Source organism: Labeo rohita, chromosome 19 (assembly GCF_022985175.1).
Source record: "Labeo rohita strain BAU-BD-2019 chromosome 19, IGBB_LRoh.1.0, whole genome shotgun sequence".
NCBI lineage: Eukaryota > Metazoa > Chordata > Actinopteri > Cypriniformes > Cyprinidae > Labeo > Labeo rohita.
The window spans coordinates 23,046,068-23,061,374 of NC_066887.1; the positions used below are offsets into that span (position 1 = coordinate 23,046,068).

At 35.9% G+C, this 15,307-nt stretch overlaps 1 long non-coding RNA gene across 1 annotated transcript; it reads left to right on the forward strand.

Moving 5' to 3' along the window:
- Positions 1–3,660: 3,660 nt before the first annotated feature.
- On the forward strand, positions 3,661–9,292 carry LOC127181460 (uncharacterized). The gene is made up of 5 exons (XR_007829781.1): positions 3,661–4,417; positions 4,519–4,610; positions 7,261–7,361; positions 7,915–7,992; positions 8,185–9,292. It is a non-coding gene; the product is annotated as an uncharacterized LOC127181460 (long non-coding RNA).
- The last annotated feature ends 6,015 nt before the right edge of the window (positions 9,293–15,307 follow it).

Consider the following 15,307-nt stretch of genomic DNA (forward strand, 5'->3'; position numbering starts at 1 on the left):
TTTTTTCTTCCTGTCTGTTCCTTCCATTTCTGTATTTTTTCTTCCTTTATTTCTGTCTGCTTATTTCTTTCCTTTTTCTGACTTGTTCTTTCCTACTGTCTGTGTTCCTTCCTTTCCTGTCTTTCTTTCTTGTCTGTCTGTCTTCCTTCCAGTCTTTTTTCTTGCTTGATTTCTGTCTGCTTGTATTCCTTCCTTTTTTTGTTTTTTTTCCTCTTGTCTGTCTGTTTCTTCCTTTCCTGCCTTTCTTTCTTCCTTCCTTCCTATCTGATATGCCTTCCTTTTTACTGTGTTACTTCCCTTTCTCCTTTATTTCTCTCTTTCTGTCTGTTCCTACCTTCCTTTTCTGTATCTGTTTTCTTTCTTTCTGATATTTCTTCCTTTCTGCCTCTCTGTGTTTCCTCCTTTCCTGTTTGTCTTTCTTCCTTTGTCTTTTTTCTTCCTGACTGTCTGTTCCTTCCTTTCTTACTTCTTTTCCCGTCTGTTTTTTTGTTTCCTTCCTTCCTTTCTTCCTTCCTTCCTTCTTTTTCTTTCTTTCTTTCTTTCTCTCTTTCTTTCTTTCTTTCTTTCTTTCTTTCTTTAATCTTGTCTGTCCTTGTTCCGACCTTCCTTTTCTGTCTCTGATTTTCGTCCTTTACTCTGTTTTTTCCTTCCTACTCTGTTTCCTTCCTTCCTTCCTTCCTTCCTTCCTTCTTTTTCTTTCTTTTTCTTTCTTTTTCTTTCTTTCTTTCTTTCTTTCTTTCTTTCTTTCTTTCTTTCTTTCTTTCTTTCTTTTTCTTTCATCTTGTCTGTCTATGTTCCAACCTCCCTTTTCTGTCTCGGATTTTCTTTTGATCTGATATTCCTTTCTGCCTATGTTTCTTTCTTTTCTGTCTCTGTCCTGCTTGCTGTTTGTTTTCTTTTCTTTCTCCCTTTTTTCCTGTCTGTCTGTCTGCCTGTCTTCCTATCTTTTTTCTTCCTTCATCTCTGTCTGCTTGTATTCCTTCCTTTTTTGTTTGTTTTTCTTTCCTCTTGTCTGTCTGTTTCTTCCTTTCCTGCCTTTTTTCCTTCCTTCCTTCCTGTCTGATATCCCTTCCTTTCTACTCTGTCCTTCCTTTTCCCCTTTATTTCCAGTCTTTCTTTTTCTTTTTCTTTCTTTCTTTTTCATCCATCCTTCCTGTGTGTATGTCAAAGTTTGTGTGACACCGGCCTGTCTCGGCAGTGCAGGTTTTGATGGTAATGTGATGTGCTGGATTCCTGCTGTTCCAGCACAGTGTCGGTATCTGCAGGACGCCTGTAGACGTGTGTGTGAGTGAGAGAGCGAGAAACCCAGAGAGCATGTGTGAGTGTGTGTGTTTGTGACAGTGCTGGTGCTGACTGGTCCTGGCAGGCTGGAGATGTCGCTCTCCATGACGCGAAGTGTGCCAGAGTGGTGCTTCATCTCAGGGCTGACACACATACACACAGGGCATCATGATCCTTGCTTGCCCTTTTCCCCGTCATTCTCATATACACACTTTACTCTGCTCCCATAACTGTAGATTGCGGGTTCAGGCTCAACTTCTTTGTTGTGGCTGGCTTTTGTGTAACTTAATGTATATCATTGCAGGATTTTAACAGCTACAGAACGGTGATGTAAAACATTAATAATATTTTACAATTAAACCAAACCTAAGAACTGTAATGCAGCATGTTAAGTAAGCATGCAAGTTTAATGTGAGTATCAGGAGATGAGGGAATTGAGTAGCACAAGAGGCCTGGTGTAGAGCACCAATGTGCAGATCTCACAGTTTGTTTAGTAGCATCCCAGACTTCCAGGTCGAATACTGAATACTCAAGAGAAGAGGGAATGTAGATAAACTTAGCAGTAGATATAATTCTTACATTATAAGAATGATATAAGTCTTACATTCATTTTAATGAGAAAGTATTGCATTTATTTCAGTGGTTTTCAAAATTTTTGACTTGAAGGCTATGATATTTCTGACAAAGCTGCTTGTTTTTAATCTTTTTTAATTCATAGAAACTGTGAGTATTCATATATAGGCCATTCTACAGAATTGGTGCAAACTGCTGTCCCACAACCAAAACACATTTAAAAAACATTTAAATATTCAAATCTTAGATGTTTATTAAGATCCTTCTATTATCTATTGAAACCCACAATAATATTTTAAATATTAGTAAGCTTAATATATTTAAAATAATCATTTTTTGGGTACTTTCAGTTGGGAGGTGGCTGTCCTGAACCCTAAAAGTATATTTTTGATTATTTTAAAAAATGATGTTAAAAAAAAAAAAAATTAAATAATTTCTTTGTAAATTAGGAAACTTTATGTAAAAAACGTCCTGCATTTTCATGTCCGAAACAGTGTATGTTGTAGTCCATTGGCTGAGACTGATCTGAACTACACCCCTACATTTATGATCAGGAAATATTCCTTTGTCCTCCTCTTTCATACCTTCAAGGTGAGTATAGAGCCCATCATTTTGAGGTAAATGTGTTCAAAAGTCTGAAAAATCTTTGTGTAACTTTAAGGAACGTCACTACCGAACACCTTTTTTTTCCTGCAGTTAAGCAGTTTTTTGTGAGTTATTCCATAACATTTAGCTTTTATATGTGTTTAACTGTTCAGAACTGTGCTAGCTAACCATGTGCTGATTAGCATATTTGAGCTAGATTCAAAAGTATCTAAAATTGTCACTACCGAAACAGTCACTTCCGAAATATTTGGTGAAGTTTAGGTACTGACATCTTTGTTTTTTTGGGTGTTATCCCATGAAATTGTCACTACCGAAACAATCATGACGGAACACATAATCATATTTGGGGGAAATATACAAAATTTTAGTACAGTTATGCATTTTTTTCTTTGTATTTTAGTATGTTTTAGTAGTGTTTTACAGTAGTTTGCAAGTTAAAATGTGCTGTCATGAGAGAAACATGGGATGTTATTTAAAAAAAAATAAAGTATACTGAATGATCAGCGAAGATGTTATGATAGTTTTTGGTTTAATGTATATTCAAACTAGTGCTGTCAAACGATTAATCACGATTAATCGCACCCAAAATAAAAGTTTTTGTTTACATAATATTTGTGTGTATACTGTGTATATTATGTATATATATTTACACACACATGCAGTATATATTTTGAAAATATTTCCATGTATTTCTATGTATATATTTGTATTTGTATAATTGATATTATATATAAATATTTGTAATATATAAACATAAGATATTTTTCTTAAATATATTCGTGCATGTGTGTATATTTATATATACACAACAAATATACAAGGTACACACACATATATTACGTAAACAAAAACTTTTATTTTGGATGCAATTAATCGTGATTAATCAGTATTGAAATCAGTATGATCAACTTTTTGTCTTTTACAAAGAAAAACCATATTCAGAATACAACAAATCTCATAAATTACACTTGAAAATATTGGTAAAAATGTAATTGTCACTGATTTACCTCTGAAAAAAAAATGAAAAAAAAAAAAAAAAAAAAAAAAAATAAAATATATATATATATAAAAAAATATAACATATATATATATATATATATATATATATATATTTATATATATATAAAAATATAAATTATATAAATATATATTATATAAATTATTATTACTGTGTTTTGGTAGTGACAAATTTGGGGAGAGGACAAATATTCCAAAACTTTCTGAAAATACAATATGAGAATTAACTGCACAATTACTAGAAATGTGTACCTTGGATATTATGCAATTTCCATACATGCAAATTTTTTGGAAAAGACATTTATGTAAAGACGTTTCGATCTCTAACTTTGAACCAATTCTGTAGATATATTTAATTAAACGTGTTCTATAACTGTTCTCAGTGTTCTTCAGTATTTTTTGAAGGAGAATAGAATATGATTGTACTTTACATCTTGATTTTATTTGTTTTTTAGCATTTTTCTTTTAGCATTTGGCCCCCTAATGTGTCCTGGTCCCTGTTTGAGAACCGCTGATTTATATTGCAATCTAAAACTTGTTTTTAAGTGAATTTGTTCAGAGTTTGCAACATTTTTAAGAAACTCTAGAGAAGAAACTTGTGATATTATTAAGAAAAATCTGTGAAGCACTTGAGCAAAAATCTGTATTTGCTCACCACTGCTGCATAAAAGAAAAAGTTGAGATACTAAAGAGATCTTACATGTGCTTTTTCTTTGTGCCTATGCAATTATTCAAAAGCCAAATGCATTGTCTCCTCTGCATTGCCATTTAATTGTATTTACAACTAGTTTTTCATGCTAACGTGAGTTCTGTTTCTCAGGATCACATTGCGGGGCAAAAACCTCCTAAGCGTTCGACCAGCGCAAGCGTGTTAAAGCTTGTAGAGGTGGAGCGGTCCACCTCATCTGCTCTCTGCCAGAGCCGGCGCTTGTGATAAATGGTGGGTGTGTGTGACGCCCCCCTCCACCCTCCCAGCATGTATAAGTTTTGCCTTTAATTACCATGGCTGATAATGTTTCCTATCCATAACTGTCTGTGCAGAGAGGAGGCCCGGTCTGCTTACTGATGCACAGGAGATACCGAACCAACCCGTCCCCCCACCTCCTCTTCCTCCATCTTTCTGCTTCATCTATGTAAGCGGGGCATCTTTCATTTCAATATTTCAATATTTATGCCTAATCTTTACAAGCGGAAAAGTTCAAAGTCATTGTAAGGGTATGTAACTTTCGCTGTCAATTACACTCTACTGGCAGCTGGGTCTGGCTGTTTATTTATTTATTTGTTTGACGGCTTTTCCGGCTTGCGAGGCCGGAGAAAGACAGCCCTGTCATATCTGACTCGTCGACGTAGTTGCCGAAATCCCGGCGAGCTGAAATCGCTCGGTCCGGTCCTAACAGACAGGCCTGCCTCTCTCACAGCTGTAGCTCGCTCTGTTTGTACTCTCATTGATTGCTGTAATTAGTCACTATGGTGTTTCGGCTGAAGAGGGGGAGAGTATTTGTTATGCCTCGATATAATTCCGGGTGCGCGCGTCTGCGTCCGCTCGCTTGCCTAGCGTATGTACACATTTCTCCATTGAATGTGAACTTGAATAAAAAAAGCCCAGAAAAGGTCACGCTCATTTGCATGATGGCCTTCATTAGAATATGCTAAGGACGGACGCGGGTGCTTTCTTTCTTCACCGTGATGAATAGCTGCAGCATTACCTACTCGCCTCAAAGTAGTCCTCCGTCACCCTCATTTACATAGCCCTCCCTTTTATATTTATTTCGTACATTTGCGAAATACTCACAGATATTGCTTCTGAAGAGACCTGGCAACCTGTTTTGCAATTTAAATTGGCTGTGCTTTATGGTGTAATAGTCAGCTTGTCATTTAGAAGCGCCGCTGCTCTCACGGCCTCTTACGACTCTCAAAGAGTTCGATTTTAAATCAAACAGCGCTTTGGGGCCTCGGCGGTAAATTAGGCTCAGCTTAAACACACTTGATTGGACACTTCAGGCGCATTTTAAACCATATCTTTGTTTCATGTTGAAATATTGAGCTGATCACTATTATTTTGGAATAGAGTGGGTCAAAACTGATTTTTTATGGAAGTATTTGGCATATACAGTCAAACCAAAAATTATTCAGACACCAGATATAATTTTTCAGAATTTATGTTTATTTATGTAAGTGAGGATAGCAAAATAAAGTAAACTGTGACACACTGTACCAAAAAATTCTTCATACAGTGGACTACCAGTAAAAATTTGGGACCAAAAATTATTCAGACACTTTGACCTGACCATGTTTTGCTTAAGTGTTTTTTCTTTAGTTGCCAATTCAACCTTTTCACACCACATACTACACAAAATTAAGCATTGCTTGGTAATTGGTCAACAAATTATTGATAGTTGTGTAAATATTGTCATACTAACGGTTGTCTGAATTTTTGGTTGATTATAATCCATTACATACACTGTCAAAAACATGTTGCTTCAACTTAAAATAATTTGTTATTTTGCTGGCTTAAAATGTTAAAGGAGAAGTCCACTTCCAGAACAACAGTTTACAAATAATTTACTCACCTCCTTGTCATCCAAGATGTTCATGTCTTTCTGTCTTCAGTCGTAAAGAAATTATGGTTTTTGATAAAAGCATTTCAGGATTTTTCTCCATATAATGGACTTCACTGGTCCCCCCGATTTTGAACTTCCGAAATGTAGTTTAAATGCAGCTTCAGGAGGCTCTAAATGATCCCAGCCGTAGAAGAAGGGTCTTATCTAGTGAAACTATCTGTCTTTTTTTTTTTTTTTTGAAAAATAAAAATTTGTATACTTTCTAAGCACAAAAGCTTGTGTAGCCCAGGCTCTGGGATGTGCGTCCACAACGCACCAATGAAATACATTATATGGAGAAAAATCCTGAAATGCTTTCCTCAAAAAATATAATTTCTTTACGACTGAAAACAGAAAGACATGAACATCTTGGATGACAAGGGGGGTGAGTAAATTATTTGTAAATTGTTGTTCTGGAAGTGGACTTCTCCTTTAACAAATATCTAAGTTGCCACTTAGAACAACTTAACATTTCAAGTTGATTAAACTTATTTGAGTTGACTAAACATAAAATCTTAAGGCAGCCATGTAATAAATTATTTTAAGTTGACTCAACCTTTTTTTTTTTTACAGTGTACCTTTCTATCTGACATTATCAAGATGAATTTGTTCTGACACAGTTTAACTCTGAGTTCTTGTCATATTTTAATACCATTTTCTAAACTAATCAAATAAACTGTGATAATGTGAGAAATTTTGAAGGTGTCTGATTACATTTTGGTTTGACTGTACATAAGTGTTAGGTCAAGTTTTGTTTTCCAAAAGCTGATATTTAGTTAAGCTGAGATACACAGTGAAAAAACAAAACAAAACAAAACAAAAAAAAGATTTTAGAAGAAGAAAAGAAAAATGTTTGTACGTTTGTGTGTGCCTATAGTATGTTTCAGATTTTGGTACTTTTATTCTTTTATTTGGTAATTTTATTCATGACACATTCAGTTGATATAAATACACGTATTAAAGCTGTTCTTACAATGTATTATGGTTTCCAAACAATTACGGTAAACAGCACAACTGTTATAATAATAGTAATAATGTTTTTTGAGCACCAAATCAGCATGGTTTTTGATCATTTGACCAGGGTTGCCAGGTCTGTTAAACAAAACCAGCCCATGTTTTTTTTTTTTTTTTTCGCTCAGATTTCCTCTCTGTCTAAATTGTGGGATATCACTTTAACCCTCAGATATCAAAAACAACCGATGGCAACAGAGTAAAAGTAGCCCAAATCCGCAGTAAAACTGCAGACTTGGCAACCCTGCATGTCACACTGATATCGATACAACAGTAAGTAAGTTTTAAAAAGTTTAATATCTAGTTGAACTTTTTGTGTTGACAAGTCTTTTATGTTTTTAACTATGTTAATACGTCTTTGACGATTTGGTTAAATATAGGCCTGACACAATTTTTTTATTCATTTGCACATTAGCACAAAATGAAATGCTAATATCAGTGATTAAAGCCTGCAGTAAAATGGACAAAAATGGTGATAATGACATAATGAAATATTGACAAAATTTAAAAAATGCATTTTCTATGACTAAAATGCTATTATTGTAATCATATAACAGACCTTACAATTTCAAAATGATTAATGTCTTGGTGGTATCTTTATTCTGTAATATAGTACAGCACTGACAGACTCAAGAAACTTCTGTAGACCACACTGTTTATGCAAAAATTAATAAGGCATTGTTACCTTTTTCATGATTTAACAATATATATTTATTTGGACAAGGCTCCTTTTTATCAGAGAGTCTTTAATGTGTGTGATCTTATTAAACAGACAGAGAGAATTGACTGACCCTTCTATCTGCATTTGGCTCTTGCCACCCTACAGTAAATGGACGGGCCCTTTATGCTGAAATATTCATAATGCTGTGAGGGGAGAGGAAAATCATATCTGTCATCGATAAAGGTGATGAAAATCAAAGAGACTCATACTGTTCATCATTTTGGAAGCTGAATACCCTAGAGTTCGCCTGCTCTTTTATACTTAGGGGAAAATTGTAAAAAATTAATTTCCTCTCTAAGGCCCGGTAGAAACAGTAAACAGTAAACACTCTAAATAAATGATGTTTTTTCTCCTCTCTCTCTTTTGAATGGACAGACGGCCCCTGCTGGGGCCTTGGTCTCCGTGGCCCACCGCGGCCCCGTATGTCGAAAGCGAACCTGAGCGGTGGACCTCAGCGGTTGTTTAATCGAATCAGCCCGGGTCTGAGTGGATCTGACTTCTCTCCTGTCCCGAGTGAGGGCTTCCAGTCACTGCCTGCCATGGTTACCCTTCAGCCCCTATAAACAAACCACAGTAAACCCCATCCCAGAATGCCCGCAGTTAGAGCCTCTGAGCCTCTGCGGAGACATGAAAGTTCTGACTCTCAGTTCAGGCTTTCATCTGCGTTCATTTGCTGTGAGCTGATACCAGCGTTATTACGCTCAAACTGTAAAGCCTGAATAAAAGGACGCCTAATAAGAGTTGTTGGGAATTTACGAAACTTAAAAACTTGTGCAGACAGTTGATTCGGAATGTTTGAGAGAGGTTTTGTGGTATCGGCACCATGTCTGCCATGATGACGTTTGTTATGAATTGTGGTTTACAGTGGTTCAAAACATAAATGCAAGTATGAGTGTATAGACTTACAGTTTAAATGTTTTAAAAGAAGTCTCAACAAGGCTGCATTTATTTGATCAAAATCAATGAAAACAATATAGCCGCAAGCAGCAATTAAGAAGCCAAGGGACCAACTGCAGGGATGAGTAATTGACACCATTTTAAAATGATTTTAGTCAAAATGGCTGAAAAATCATAAATGCAACCACTAGTAATATGATTTAATGGCTTATCACTTATGACCGATGGATGCTGCTGCTATCAAATCAATGTCATGTGTTCTATGTGATGCGACAATGGCACACACAAAGTTTGGTGTCAATATGTCAAAGCTTTGTCGAGATACAACCTCAGACGTAGCCTGGCATCATGCCTCAAATTTGTTGCATTGCTATACAAAAACAGTTTTGTCTGTTAACATGAAATCCATAACTTTTTGTCAGCACAGTCTGAAGATGACCTGACTCTATTTTGGTGAAAATCGGACCAACGGTCAAGGAGGAGTTAGAAACAGTATGTTCTCAACATAAATCAAAAAGGCGGACAGGAAGTTCAGCCGACTATGGCATAATTGGTATCTATGTTGTCAGCATGACCCAAGGAATATTTTAAGACCAGTTTAATTCCAAAAGGCTAATGCAATCAATAATGCAATAGCATTTTTGGAAATTTCATTAATGATTAATGAATGGTTTATTTCTCTTGACCAATAGGTGGCGCTGTTATCAAATTGGTGTGGCATGGTCAGTGTGAGGTGACAATGGCACATACAAAGTTTGGTGTGAATAACCGCTCCATATATCGACACAAAATCTGTAACTTTTTGTCAGCATGGTCTGAGGATGATCTGAGCCAAATTTGGTGAAATTTGGCGGACAGGAAATTCGGCAAGAACTTTCATTACAATAGGCCAATTAAATCAAATGTTATTAGCATTTTTTGCAACTTTTGGGCACAAGGAGGCACTACCCCTAAACTTTTTGAGTACTGTCAAAGCTTGGTGCCGAAGACACATACTGAGTTTTGTAGCGATACGCCTAATGCGTTCGTAAAATATAGCATTTTATGATAAAATTACACATGACATGGGAAAATTGGGTATGGTTCGACTCGGCATGCTCCGCCGAATCTAAAGAGACCAGTTTTGTGCCAAACCATTCAGAAGTTATAAGCAAAGTAGCCATTTTTCATATTTCCTGACCATTAGGTGGTGCTGCACAGGTAGCCTCAGGTCATATTTGTTATAACACACACCAAGTTTGGTCTCAATGCGCCAAACCAGTGCAAAATATAGCCTCACATACTTTTTTGCGTGCTTTTGATAAAATTTGTTCGCTCATTATTTGAGAACGGTTTGATTAATCAACTTGAATTCCATAATCTTTACCAGCATTGTCTAAAGATGAGCTGAGCTAATTTTGGTGAAAATCAGACAAACCGTCTAGGACGAGTTTAAAAATATAGGTTTCTTGAGCTATTAAAGGGGTCATCGGATGCTAAATTCACTTTTACATGCTGTTTGAACATTAATGTGTGTTGGCAGTGTATGTACAAATCTACCCTATAATGATAAAAATCCATGCAGTGGTTTTTAATTAGTCTGTAAAAAAAAAAAAAAAAAAAAAAAAAAATCCCTTTTTCAAATCGAGCTATTCTTAGATTACGTCACACAGACAGAGGCTGCTCCCACGATAGTTGATTGACATTAGCATCTTACCTTCGATCAGTTGTAACAGTCCAACCTCCATGTTTTGATACCAGAGCAGGGATGTAAGTTAGACAAGAATTGAGCGATTGAGGTGTTGTGTTGCTGGCATGAGCCAAAGATTCAAGGGGGGGGGAAAAATTCCTTCTAGAATTTACAGTTTAAAAGTTATTAGCATAAATATAAGTGAAACTTTGGTTGTGTGTGGCGCTAGAGAGTTTGAGTTAGACTTCAAACGTGTGTTTAATGAGATATAGCCTCAGATCCTAATTTTTGCGCACTTTCCGTCAAATTTGTTTGCACATAATTCGAGAGCTGTTTGACTAATCAACTTAAATTTCATAATTTTTGCCAGCATGGTCTAAAGATGAACTGAGCCAATTTTGGTGAAAATCAGACAAACCGTCTAGGACGAAAAAAAGTATGTTTCTTGAGCTATTAAAAATAGCAAAAAAAAAAAAGAAAAAGAAAAACTTGACCTGACGAATTTTACATTTTGGTGACCATTTGACTCGGCATGAGCCAAGGATTCAGAGGGGGGGAAAAAATCCTTCTAGACCTTACAGTTCAAAGTTATTAGCATAAACATAAAAATGTTGAGACTTTCCTCTATCTGTGCGCCAAATTTCATAACTTTCCTGCAAGTGGTTCTATGGGCTGCCGTAGACTTCCAGAGCTGAAGAAGGAGGAGCAGAATAGTACATCAAAGGATGCAATAGGTGCCTAAGCACCTTTGGTGCTTGGCCCCTAATTAAAGAGATAATTTACCCAAAAATGAAAATTCTGTTATTAATTACTCACCCTTGTGTCGTTCCAAACCCGTAGGATCTTTGTTTATCCTCAGAGCACAAATTAATGCAACTACCACGTTCAAGGCTCAGAAAGGTAGTAAGAACACTGAAAAAATAGTGACATCAGTGGTTTAACCGTAATTTTATAAAACTGCAAAAATACTTTTTGTCTGCAAAGATTCAACAATTTCTTCTGCGTCATGGTACTTGTGCAGTGAAGACTGACATGAAAGAGAAGAAATAGTTAATTAAATTAGCCTTTTATGTTTTCTTGCGCACAAAAAGTGTGAATAATTGTACATTTATATTACGTTATATATTTTTATTATTATTTTAATCAAGTTACACTATGATTCACAGAAAATGATATTCTAAACTGAGCTTTTCAATTTGTACATGCAGGAAAAGTTTAAGTGAGATGCCAATAAAATGCAGAAAGGGAGGAGAAGTGCGGGAAAAGTAGACACTGTCCCTTTCTTTCCTTTTATGGGAGGAGAGGGGGCCATTTTCCTCTGAGTTATATACAGCACTTAATCCCAATGGAGTTTTTTTCTTCAATTAGATTTTCTTCGTCAAAGGCAGGTCTTCATTGCAGCCTCTTCTTAAGGATGCAAAAGAAAAAAAAATACAGTACTCTGATATCCTATTCAGTTCTTTCTTTTTCCCTACTGGATGCCTGTGGATATTTCACTTTTCAGGTATTCTGTCCCAAAAGGACACAGAGAGGACAACTGCACCCCATAGAACATAAGTGGCGACTCTATCGGACCTATTCAGAAGTTCTTTTGGAATATATGAGACAAATCTCCTCTTAAGTGCCTTTGAAAGATCCAGAAAAGCCTATCAAAATAGTTTACTCCTTGTCTGGTTATCTTCTTTCTTGTCTTGTATTGAGTCCACACGGTGTTCTTTTATAAATAAATGAGGAGGAACGAGATCTGTTATTCTCTGACTACAGTTTTCAAAATATTGTGTCTTCTGTCTTCACTCACAAAGAAAGAACAAATGGGGAATATATATTGTTATATATAACATTATGAGTAAAACTTTTCCAGAACGGGGAAGGAGAGGACAGGATGGGCTAAGGTGGGACAGAACATCCATTTAAGCCTGCGGGCAACTACCGTTGCCAAAGGCTCTGCCGTTCTTTTTCCATTTGTAAACATTTTTGGCTGACTATAGATGTTTTAAAACCCTGAGGAAGAGCTTTTGACAACTTGCAGAATAATGTGTCATGTGGCGGTGTTTAATTCATGCTCCCATTTCTTCATGTTTACTCAGAAATGCACCTGGGAACTAGTAAGCGGTGGACAAAACCCCTTATTATCTCAATCTTTGCATCTGAACTTCTATATATAGATACTTTATGTGCCACCAGTCACTGAAGAACTGCATTGTATGTTCAAATGAAAGATTGTGCACATAATTAAGACAGCTCTTTGAAAAAAATCGGGATGTTAACATATATAATAGATACAGTGAATATTTCAGTGGTAATAACTGAAATTTGCTATATAAAGCTACTGTTGCTTCAGCAGTTGATAAAGTGCATATTGTCTGGCTGGCTGATGCATTGTAAAGCCTGATGTCTACAAGAAAGAAAGATTCCTATATCTATTTTCTCTGGCATCATGGTGTAATCAGTCTGTTTCTGAAGAGGCTTTTTGTCTATGAATTGTAGAATAGGATGCATTTCCATAATAACATGCAGTTGAGTTGAGAGTTCCCCTCTCTGCATGTATCTGTGCTGTGCCGAGGCTTACACCTGTATAAGAGCTAGTGTTTTTGATAGGTTTGTTTAGATCACCTGTCTAGATGCTGCTACCATGCATAGAATACCACTGCTCATATGTATGATAAGAGGAAGGGTGAGAGTTACAGGCATGTCTGGCCACCCTAATTAAGGCCAATTAAGAAGTTTAAAAAATGGCATATAATAAAGAAAGTTTTAAAAAGTTTGCATATACAAAACAGTTTTAAATTTAGTATGCCGCTCTTTTAAAGGAGAAGTTCAGTTCCAGAACAGAAGTTTACAGATAATTTACTCACCCTCTTGTCATCCAGGATGTTCATGTCTTACTTTCTTCAGTCATAAAGAAATAGTTTTTTGAGGAAAACATTTCAGGATTTTTCTCCATATAGTGGACTTCTATGGTGCCCCATATGCAGCTTCAAAGCTCTAAACGTTTCCAGCTGAGGAAGAAAGAACAATTGGTTATTTTCTAAAAAATGTACAATTTATATACTTTTTAATCTCAAATGCTCTGCGTGTACTCTGTGTATTCCGGTTCAATACAGTTAGGGTATGTCAAAAATTCCCATCTCATTTTCTCCTCCAACTTCAAAATCGTGCTACATTGCTGCAGAAGTACCGACCCGGTGTTTACAAAGTGAACGTAAAAAAAAGATCAAATGCCCTTTACAAAAAAGGTAAAACGGCAATGCAGGATGATTTTGAAGTTGGAGGAGAAAATGAGATGGGAGTTTTTCGATATACCCTAACTGTATTGACCCGGAATACACAGAGTTCACGCAGAGCTAGACAGGAGACTTTGAGGTTAAAAAAGTATAAAAATTGTATTTTTTTTTTAGAAAATAACTGATTGTTTCACTAGATAAGAACCTTCTTTCTCGGCTGGGATCATTGAGCCCTTTGAAGAGCCATTTAAACTGCATTTTGGAAGTTCAAACTCAGGGGCACCATAGAAGTCCAGTATATGAACAGAAATCCTGAAATGTTTTTCTTAAAAAACATCATTTCTTTTAAGTTTTTGCTATGGAAGTGAACTCCTTTAAATACCCAATTCTGATTGGACAATCACTGCATCTGTCAAATATCTTCCTATCATTCTTCGTAAATCATCTGTTAAACTGTATAATGGACTCTATCAATGGTCACTGTCTATCTATCTATCTGTCTATCTATCTATCTACAGCATATGCATATTAGCTATAACAAGCAAAGTTTTACTATAGTTTTACTTTTTATTAAATGTATTGTAGCCAGTATCTGATTGGGCGATTATAGCATATTTTAGTTTGCTATGGGTGAAAGTTCACATAACAACAGAGATGTTGGTAGAACGCTGAAGGCAAAACTCCTTGCATAAAGTCTGTTTACTCTTATATCACTCCATGGTCTCTTTAGACTCGCTTAATAAAGTTATTTAAAGCTAAAACATTATGTAGTCAGATAGTGGGATAATATTTTATTTTTTAAATTCATTTAATTTGGATTTAATTTGTTAAGTTCAGTTACCACCATTAGTAACTGTAGCATTGTCTGTTCGGATCAATATCAGATTGGACAAAACTTCATGGACAAAACTTATCGGAATAGTTCTGTCAAAAATAAAAAATACCCCATGATTTACTTACCCTCAAGTCATACTATACGACTTTCTTCTTTCAGACAAATACAGTTGGAGTTATATTAAAAAATGTTCCAGCTCTTCCAAGCTTTATAATGGCAGTGAATGGGTGTTGAGATTTTGAAGTTAAATAAAGTGCATCCATCCATTAAAAAAAGTACTCCACATGGCTACAGAAGGTTAATAAAGGCCTTCTAAAGCAAATCAATGCATTTGTTTAAGTAAACCATCCATATTTCCAAACTTTATAAAGCGTAATCTCTAGCTTCCGCGAAACACTGTTGCCAAGCCTGCATTTTTCCAATGAAATTGGGCTACTTTAACATTGTTGCTGCAGGTTGTTTTTCATGTCTGCAGCTTGATGCGACCCCAACAGCGTAATATTTAGCATTCCAGGGGCTCCCCTCAAAATGTGATTGCAAACATAGCCATATTTGGACTAGTTTTGAGTATCAATTGGGCAGATTTTTTTGTGAAAACCTGGCAACCCTGCCGATAACTGTTGTATGCATGTTCATGAGAGAGTGGCATTCCAGCGGATGACGTAGACCATAGGCGTAGCATAAGCTCCAGTAAGAATTTACTAATCTTATGAGAACCAATTTTGTTTACAACAAAGGAAAACCAGTTTCCTTTTGGCTTATATTAAAACCCTCTGACTTTTTCTTTACAAATCCTCATTTTCTACGTCTAATTTGTGAGCGGTGTTTTGTTTTGCGCGCTCCACTGTCTCTCCGTGTTCGTCTACTTCCTAC